Raw genomic sequence first — 10,110 nt, 5'->3', positions numbered from 1 at the left:
GTGTAAACATACTCATATTCTATCTTAAAATTAAGAACACAAGGTAAAATCAAAATAAAATAAAACGAGGAGTTCTGGTGTTTTACTGGGAGAGTGACAGCGTACACACACACAAACCAATATAATTAGCTTTACCTTTTTAATATCAGATCACAGGTCACTGTTGCAATCCACCGTCGAAGGGAGTCCGTTACAAAAATCCGAAAAACACAAAAACACAGAAGGCTACAGCGTGTTGCCTTGGCGAACCCAAGCCCTCTCTCTGTCTCGGGAGTGTCTGGCGGGCTTTCCGCCAGACACTCCCCTCGCGTAGTGTAGGGTCAGGTTTATCGTCTTTCGTGAAGCTTTCTCTTTTTCTTTCTCCTTTTCTCTTTCTCTTTCTATTTTTTGTATCTTTCTCTCTCTTCCTTTTTCTCTTTATCTCTCTTTTTTTCTCTCTTTCTCTCACTCTCTCTCTCTATCTCTCTATCTATCTCTCTCTCTTTATTTCTCTCTCTCGCTTTCTCTTTCTCTTTCTCTTTTTCTTTCTTTTTCTTTCATACACACATACACATGTGCGTGCGAGCACATGCGCACAAATACACTCACACGTACACATGCTCACACACACACGCACCCACACACACGCACACACACACTAACACACACACACACACATACGCACACACACACACACACACGCGCGCGCGCACACAAGCTTGCAATGATCTATTCAAATAGCTAATTCGCCTTTTACTCAGTGCTGTCGTGGTAGCCTAGTGGTTAGGGCACTGGCCTCGCAATTCCAGGGACCCGGGTTCGATTCCCGGCCACGGCAGTTTACACATGTTCATTCACGCAAACACCCACACGCACACGGAAGACTCACACACACACCCACCCACACCCACGCAACATGCCTGCGCTCCAACTGCTGGTCCAAACCCGACTTCGCGGCGAGGTAAGCGACGCATCGCCCGAGGATGTTAGGCGCAGGTGTCGTTGGTGCTTCGTCAGGCGCGGCGCCGCAACCGTCTCTCTGCTGTTCCTGGCGGGGCATTAGGTTGCAAACATTTTCTTTGCAACACACCAACTCAACTAATTATGATTATTATTATCATTATTATCATCTTTATTATCATTATAATTATCATTATCAACATCATCATTATTATCATTATGTTTATTATCATTATATAATTATCATCGTCTTCATTATCATCATTGTTATTACTGTTATCATCCCTATTATTATTATTATAATGATAGTAAAAAATAATAACAACAAAACAAATTATAACAATAACAATCACAATAATAATGACATAAGCAAGGCAAACGATTGCATTAATGATAACAATCACAATAACCGTAATAATAACTGAGACAATGACAACGAAAATTTACTTTCCTGACCAATAAAGTGAAATGCATAACGCAACACGCTACCTTCTTATACAACGGCAAGATTTTGATTACGTTTATCGGTGTGATAAACCCGTCAACCATGACACTGGCGGCGTGACAACCATACTGGATGACAGGTTCAGTGTCTAACCCTTACCCTGATTTTCATTCAACCTTTGACCCTATTTTTTCCTATCATAGGGAGCAGTTTGGCTTGGCTTAGTGGAAGGTCGTGTTGGCTTTTCCCTCGCGTGGTGTAGGGTCAGGTTTATCGTCTTTCGTGAAGCTTTCTCTTTTTCTTTCTCCTTTTCTCTTTCTCTTTCTTTCTTTTGCTCTTTCTCTCTTTCTTTTTCTCTTTCTCTCTCTTTTTTCTCTCTTTCTCTCACTCTCTCTCTAATTATCTATCTATCTTTCTATCTCTCTCTCTGTAAAGGCTCTATATGAACACCTTTAACATATGGTTTAGCAGGAGTAGTGAAACGGACGGTTGGCTTAACCTCTTTTATTTAGAAGCGTAAGCAACACAGATATTCACACGGATACAAGTCTTGGTAAGGCTTAGTGCTTGGTCTGCCCGCAGGGGGGCGTGCGGCTGGAGCCAGCCTGACCCGACAAGCGGTCGGCAGGAACTCTCTGAAGGGACTCTGTCTGACCTGGGTCATCATGAGCCTTAAGTACTGGTGGGTGACGTGGGGCGCGCCCTCCTTTGACCAGGGCGCCGGGTGTTTCCCTCGAGGCGCTTCCTGTTATTCTGGAGTAAGGTCAGGTCAACTAGCTGCCCGGGCCTGTCCTTAAATAGATATTGAATGTCACACTCTCTCTTTCGTTCTCTCTCTCTCGCTTTCTCTTTCTCTTTCTCTTTTTCTTTCTTTTCCTTTCATTCATACATACACACGTACACATGCTCACACACAAACGCACCCACACACACGTACACACACACACACACACACACACGTACGCACACGCACACACACACACACACAAACACGCGCTCACGCGCACGCACACAAGTTTGCAATGATCTATTCAAATAGCTAATTCGCCTTTTACTCAGTGCTGTCGTGGTAGCCTAGTGGTTAGGGCACTGGCCTCGCAATTCCAGGGACCCGGGTTCGATTCCCGGCCGTGGCAGTTTACACATGTTCATTCACGCAAACACCCACACGCACACGGAAGACTCACACACACATACACCCACACCCACGCAACATGCCTGCGCTCCAACTGCTGGTCCAAACCCGACTTCGCGGCGAGGTAAGCGACGCATCGCCCGAGGATGTTAGGCGCAGGTGTCGTTGGTGCTTCGTCAGGCGTGGCGCCGCCACCGTCTCTCTGCTATTCCTGGCGGGGCATTAGGTTGCAAACATTTTCTTTGCAACACACCAACTCAACCTCCCACCCCCTACCCCCTCTCCCCACCCCCAGCCCCCACTCCTCACACAAACATCACAACAACGTAAACATCAGGACGCAAACGTGATGACGAATTGACCCAATTAAGACGTCAGGTCAGGTCACTCCAGGCGGTCTAATCTCGTGTCACGATACATGAATAAAATGACGGAAATTTCTTTCTTTTTTTTCGTTTATCTTTCAATGACGGAATTATTTTTTTTCTCTCTCTCTTTTTTCTTTCTTTCTTTCGTTATGTTTGGATTTTTTCAATTTTTTTTTTTTCTCTCTCTCTGATGGAAAGGCAAGATTGGATAATTGATCATTTTGTTATTTTTGTTGGAAAACGGTAATAATGATGATGATAATACTAATAATGACCATAATGGTATCGATAATGATAATTATCTATAATGACAATGCTGATGATGATGATAATAGTAATGATAATGATGAAGGTGAAGATATTGATGATAATTATGATTATTATTATCATTATTATCATCATTATCATTATAATTATCATCATCATTATTATTATTATTATGTTTGTTATCATTATTATAATTATTATCATCTTCATCATCATCATTGTTATTACTGTTATCATCCTCATTATTATTATTACTATAATGAAAGTAAATATAATAACAACAATAAAGATAATAATAACAATAGCAATCACAATAATAAGGACATAAGCAAGACAAACTGTCGCGGTTAGCTCAGTTGCATTTATCTCAGCCTCTGCTCGTACCAAGATTATGTGACTCTACGGGCTCATACGCCACATTTCACATGTCACCTGCCGAGTTTTTACTTTTTCATTTCGTGGTAGCACTGTGGTCCAGATTGGTCAAGGCAATTGGCCAAAAGGAGACCCTAATGATTAAGACAACCATCAACAGAAAAACCAAACGCCGTTATGTGTTTGTGCATGAGTACGTATGCCTGCGTCCATGTGCGTGCGTCCGTGTGCGTACGTGCATGTGCGTGCGTCCGTGTGCGCGCGTGTGTTGGTGTGCGTGCGCGCGTATGCGTACGTGTGTGCATGTGTGTACGTGCGTGTACGTATAAAGTGTGTGTGTATGTGCAAGTATGCGTATATGTGTAAGTGTACGTGTATGTGTGAACGAGGGTAACTACGTGAGGGCTTGTCCGTGTGTGCGAGAGCTCGCACGAACGTAGTTACGTGTAAACATACTCATATTCTATCTTAAAATTAAGAACACAAGGTAAAATCAAAATAAAATAAAACGAGGAGTTCTGGTGTTTTACTGGGAGAGTGACAGCGTACACACACACAAACCAATATAATTAGCTTTACCTTTTTAATATCAGGTCACAGGTCACTGTTGCAATCCACTGTCGAAGGGAGTCCGTTACAAAAATCCGAAAAACACAAAAGCACAGAAGGCTACAGCGTGTTGCCTTGGCGAACCCAAGCCTGCCCTCTCTCTGTCTCGGGAGTGTCTGGCGGGCTTTCCGCCAGACACTCCCCTCGCGTAGTGTAGGGTCAGGTTTATCGTCTTTCGTGAAGCTTTCTCTTTTTCTTTCTTCTTTTCTCTTTCTCTTTCTTTCTTTAGCTCTTTCTCTCTCTTCCTTTTTCTCTTTCTCTCTCTTTTTTCTCTCTTTCTCTCACTCTCTCTCTATCTCTCTATCTATCTATCTCTCTTTCTTTCTATCTCTCTCTTTCGTTCTCTCTCTCTCGCTTTCTCTTTCTCTTTCTCTTTTTCTTTTTCTCTTTCATACACACATACACACGTGCGTGCAAGCACATGCGCACAAATACACTCACACGTACACATGCTCACACACACACGCACCCACACACACGTACACACACACACACACAAACACGCGCTCACGCGCACGCACACAAGCTTGCAATGATCTCTTCAAATAGCTAATTCGCCTTTTACTCAGTGCTGTCGTGGTAGCCTAGTGGTTAGGGCACTGGCCTCGCAATTCCAGGGACCCGGGTTCGATTCCCGGCCACGGCAGTTTACACATGTTCATTCACGCAAACACCCACACGCACACGGAAGACTCACACACACACCCACCCACACCCACGCAACATGCCTGCGCTCCAACTGCTGGTCCAAACCCGACTTCGCGGCGAGGTAAGCGACGCATCGCCCGAGGATGTTAGGCGCAGGTGTCGTTGGTGCTTCGTCAGGCGCGGCGCCGCAACCGTCTCTCTGCTGTTCCTGGCGGGGCATTAGGTTGCAAACATTTTCTTTGCAACACACCAACTCAACTAATTTTGATTATTATTATCATTATTATCATCTTTATTATCATTATAATTATCATTATCAACATCATCATTATTATTATTATGTTTATTATCATTATCATCCCTATTATTATTATTATAATGATAGTAAAAAATAATAACAACAAAAAAATAATAACAATAACAATCACAATAATAAGGACATAAGCAAGGCAAACGATTGCATTAATGATAACAATCACAATAACCGTAATAATAACTGAGACAATGACAACGAAAATTTACTCTCCTGACCAATAAAGTGAAATGCATAACGCAAACACGCTACCTTCTTATACAACGGCACGATTTTGATTACGTTTATCGGTGTGATAAACCCGTCAACCATGACACTGGCGGCGTGACAACCATACTGGATGACAGGTTCGGTGTCTAACCCTTACCCTGATTGGCATTCAACCTTTGACCCTATTTCTTCTTATCATAGGGAGCGGTTTGGCTTGGCTTAGTGGAAGGTCGTGTTGGCTTTCCCCTCGCGTGGTGTAGGGTCAGGTTTATCGTCTTTCGTGAAGCTTTCTCTTTTTCTTTCTCCTTTTCTCTTTCTCTTTCTTTCTTTTGCTCCTTCTCTCTCTTTCTTTTTCTCTTTCTCTCTTTTTTCTCTTTTTTTCACTCTCTCTCTCTCTATCTATCTATATATCTCTCTTTCTCTCTCTCTCTTTCGTTCTCTCTCTCTCGCTTTCTCTTTCTCTTTCTCTTTTTCTTTCTTTTTCTTTCATACACACATACACACGTGCGCGCAAGCACATGCGCACAAATATACTCACACGTACACATGCTCACATACACACGCACCCACACACACGTACACACACACACACACACACACACACACACACACACACACACACACACACGACACACACGTACACACACGTACGCACACGCACACGCACACACACACACACACACAAACACGCGCTCACGCGCACGCACACGCACACAAGCTTGCAATGATCTTTTCAAACAGCTAATTCGCCTTTCAGTCAGTGCTGTCGCGGTAGCCTAGTGGTTAGGGCACTGGCCTCGCAATTCCAGGGACCCGGGTTCGATTCCCGGCCGTGGCAGTTTACACATGTTCACTCACGCAAACACCTACACGCACACGAAAGACTCACACACACGCCCACCCACACCCACGCAACATGCCTGCGCTCCAACTGCTGGTCCAAACCCGACTTCGCGGCGAGGTAAGCGACGCATCGCCCGAGGATGTTAGGCGCAGGTGTCGTTGGTGCTTCGTCAGGCGCGGCGCCGCCACCGTCTCTCTGCTGTTCCTGGCGGGGCATTAGGTTGCAAACATTTTCTTTGCAACACACCAACTCAACCCCCCCCCCCACACCCCACACCCTCTCCCCACCCCCAGTCCACACTCCCCACACCGTGACGGAAATTTCTTTCCATTTTTTTTCGTTTATCTTTCAATGACGGAAATTTGTTTTTCTCTCTTTTTTTTTTCTTTCTTTCTTTCTTTCGTTATCTTTTGGTTTCTTTAATATTTTTTTTCTCTCTCGCTCTGATGGAAAGGCAAGATTGGATAATCGATCATTTTGTTATTTTCGTTAGAAAAAGGTAATGATGATGATGATAATACTAATGGTGACAATAATGGTAGCGATAAGGATAATTATCTATAATGACAATACTGATGATGATGATATTAATGATAATGATGAAGGTGGAGATAATGATGACAATAATTATGATTATTATTATAATTATTATCATCTTCATTACCATTATAATTATCATCATCATTATTATTATTATGTTTATCATCATTATTATAATTATTATCATCTTCATCATCATCATTGTTATTACTGTTATCATCCTCATTATTATTATTACTATAATGATAGTAAATATAATAACAACAATAAAGATAATAATAACAATAGCAATCACAATAATAAGGACATAAGCAAGACAAACTGTCGCGGTTAGCTCAGTTGCATTTATCTCAGCCTCTGCTCGTACCAAGATGATGTGACTCTACGGGCTCATACGCCACATTTCACATGTCACCTGCCGAGTTTTTACTTTTTCATTTCGTGGTAGCACTGTGGTCCAGATTGGTCAAGGCAATTGGCCGAAAGGAGAACCTAATGATTGAGACAACCATCAACAGAAAAACCAAACGCCGTTATGTGTTTGTGCATGAGTACGTATGCGTGTATCCGTGTGCGTGCGTCCGTGTGCGTGCGTGCATGTGCGTGCGTCCGTGTGCGCGCGTGTGTGGGTGTGCGTGAGCGCGTATGCGTACATGTGTGTGTGTGGGTGCGTGTACGTATAAGTGTGCGTGTATGTGCAAGTATGAGTGTATGTGTAAGTGTACGTGTATGTGTGAACGAGGGTAACTACGTGAGGGCTTGTTCGTGTGTGCGAGAGCTCGCACGAACGTAGTTACGTGTAAACATACTCATATTCTATCTTAAAATTAAGAACACAAGGTAAAATCAAAATGAAATAAAACGAGGAGTTCTGGTGTTTTACTGGGAGAGTGACAGCGTACATATACACAAACCAATATAAGCTTTACCTTTTTAATATCAGATCACAGGTCACTGTTAGAATCCACTGTCGAAGGGAGTCCGTTACAAATATCCGAAAAACACAAAAACACAGAAGGCTACAACGTGTTGCCTTGGCGAACCCAAGCCTGCCCTCTCTGTCTCGGGAGTGTCTGGCGGGCTTCCGCCAGACACTCCCCTCGCGTAGTGTAGGGTCTGGTTTATCGTCTTTCGTGAAGCTTTCTCTTTTTCTTTCTCCTTTTCTCTTTCTCTTTCTTTCTTTTGCTCTTTCTCTCTCTTCCTTTTTCTCTTTCTCTCTCTTTTTTCTCTCTTTCTCTCACTCTCTCTCTATCTCTCTATCTATCTATCTCTCTTTCTTTCTCTCTCTCTCTTTCGTTCTCTCTCTCTCGCTTTCCCTTTCTCTTTCTCTTTTTCTTTCTTTTTCTTTCATACACACATACACACATGCGCGCAAGCACATGCGCACAAATACACTCACACGTACTCATGCTCACACACACACGCACCCACACACACGCACACACACACACACACACACACGCGCGCGCGCGCGTACACACACGTACGCACACGCACACACACACAAACACGCGCTCACGCGCACGCACACAAGCTTGCAATGATCTCTTCAAACAGCTAATTCGCCTTTTACTCAGTGCTGTCGCGGTAGCCTAGTGGTTAGGGCACTGGCCTCGCAATTCCAGGGACCCGGGTTCGATTCCCGGCCGTGGCAGTTTACACATGTTCACTCACGCAAACACCCACACGCACACGGAAGACTCACACACACACCCACCCACACCCACGCAACATGCCTGCGCTCCAACTGCTGGTCCAAACCCGACTTCGCGGCGAGGTAAGCGACGCATCGCCCGAGGATGTTAGGCGCAGGTGTCGTTGGTGCTTCGCCAGGCGCGGCGCCGCCACCGTCTCTCCGCTGTTCCTGGCGGGGCATTAGGTTGCAAACATTTTCTTTGCAACACACCAACTCAACCCCCCCCCCCACACCCCCCCCCCTCTCCCCACCCCCAGCCCACACTCCCCACACCGTGACGGAAATTTCTTTCCATTTATTTCGTTTATCTTTCAATGACGGAAATTTGTTTTTCTCTCTTTTTTTTTCTTTCTTTCTTTCTTTCGTTATCTTTTGGTTTCTTTAATTTTTTTTTTCTCTCTCGCTCTGATGGAAAGGCAAGATTGGATAATCGATCATTTTGTTATTTTCGTTAGAAAAAGGTAATGATGATGATGATAATACTAATGGTGACAATAATGGTAGCGATAAGGATAATTATCTATAATGACAATACTGATGATGATGATATTAATGATAATGATGAAGGTGGAGATAATGATGACAATAATTATGATTATTATTATAATTATCATCATCTTCATTATCATTATAATTATCATCATCATTATTATTATTATGTTTATCATCATTATTATAATTATTATCATCTTCATCATCATCATTGTTATTACTGTTATCATCCTCATTATTATTATTACTATAATGAAAGTAAATATAATAACAACAATAAAGATAATAATAACAATAGCAATCACAATAATAAGGACATAAGCAAGACAAACTGTCGCGGTTAGCTCAGTTGCATTTATCTCAGCCTCTGCTCGTACCAAGATGATGTGACTCTACGGGCTCATACGCCACATTTCACATGTCACCTGCCGAGTTTTTACTTTTTCATTTCGTGGTAGCACTGTGGTCCAGATTGGTCAAGGCAATTGGCCGAAAGGAGAACCTAAGGATTGAGACAATCATCAACAGAAAAACCAAACGCCGTTGTGTGTTTGTGCATGAGTTCGTATGCGTGCGTCCGTGTGCGTGCGTCCGTGTGCGTGCGTGCATGTGCGTGCGTCCGTGTGCGCGCGTGTGTGGGTGTGCGTGCGCGCGTATGCGTACGTGTGTGCGTGTGTGTACGTGCGTGTACGTATTAGTGTGCGTGTATGTGCAAGTATGCGTATATGTGTAAGTGTACGTGTATGTGTGAACGAGGGTAACTACGTGAGGGCTTGTTCGTGTGTGCGAGAGCTCGCACGAACGTAGTTACGTGTAAACATACTCATATTCTATCTTAAAATTAAGAACACAAGGTAAAATCAAAATGAAATAAAACGAGGAGTTCTTGTGTTTTACTGGGAGAGTGACAGCGTACACATACACAAACCAATATAATTAGCTTTACCTTTTTAATATCAGGTCACAGGTCACTGTTGCAATCCACTGTCGAAGGGAGTCCGTTACAAAAATCCGAAAAACACAAAAACACAGAAGGCTACAGCGTGTTGCCTTGGCGAACCCAAGCCTGCCCTCTCTCTGTCTCGGGAGTGTCTGGCGGGCTTCCCCCAGGAGCGCATCCTCACCTTCGCGGTAATTAGCCACTATAGTTCGCTAGTTTTTCTGCGCAACTAGTGCAGTTGTCCCTTGTGTAATGCCACAGTCTCATAGGATCGTTTCTAAATGGTTCT

At 43.6% G+C, this 10,110-nt stretch overlaps 5 non-coding genes across 5 annotated transcripts; all 5 read left to right on the top strand.

Annotated features, from left to right (window-relative positions):
• The first annotated feature begins 744 nt into the window (after positions 1-744).
• Trnaa-cgc lies at positions 745-817 on the top strand. Its single transcript has one exon. It is a non-coding gene; the product is annotated as a tRNA-Ala (tRNA).
• A 1,630-nt stretch (positions 818-2,447) lies between these two features.
• Positions 2,448-2,520, top strand: Trnaa-cgc. Its single transcript has one exon. It is a non-coding gene; the product is annotated as a tRNA-Ala (tRNA).
• A 2,191-nt stretch (positions 2,521-4,711) lies between these two features.
• Positions 4,712-4,784, top strand: Trnaa-cgc. Its single transcript has one exon. It is a non-coding gene; the product is annotated as a tRNA-Ala (tRNA).
• Positions 4,785-6,074: 1,290 nt separating this feature from the next.
• On the top strand, positions 6,075-6,147 carry Trnaa-cgc. The gene has a single exon. It is a non-coding gene; the product is annotated as a tRNA-Ala (tRNA).
• Positions 6,148-8,274: 2,127 nt separating this feature from the next.
• Trnaa-cgc lies at positions 8,275-8,347 on the top strand. Its single transcript has one exon. It is a non-coding gene; the product is annotated as a tRNA-Ala (tRNA).
• The last annotated feature ends 1,763 nt before the right edge of the window (positions 8,348-10,110 follow it).

This window comes from Penaeus chinensis, chromosome 33 (assembly GCF_019202785.1).
Source record: "Penaeus chinensis breed Huanghai No. 1 chromosome 33, ASM1920278v2, whole genome shotgun sequence".
Taxonomy (NCBI): domain Eukaryota; kingdom Metazoa; phylum Arthropoda; class Malacostraca; order Decapoda; family Penaeidae; genus Penaeus; species Penaeus chinensis.
The sequence above is the reverse complement of the archived record's forward strand: the minus strand, read 5'-3'. Positions and strand labels throughout refer to the sequence as shown.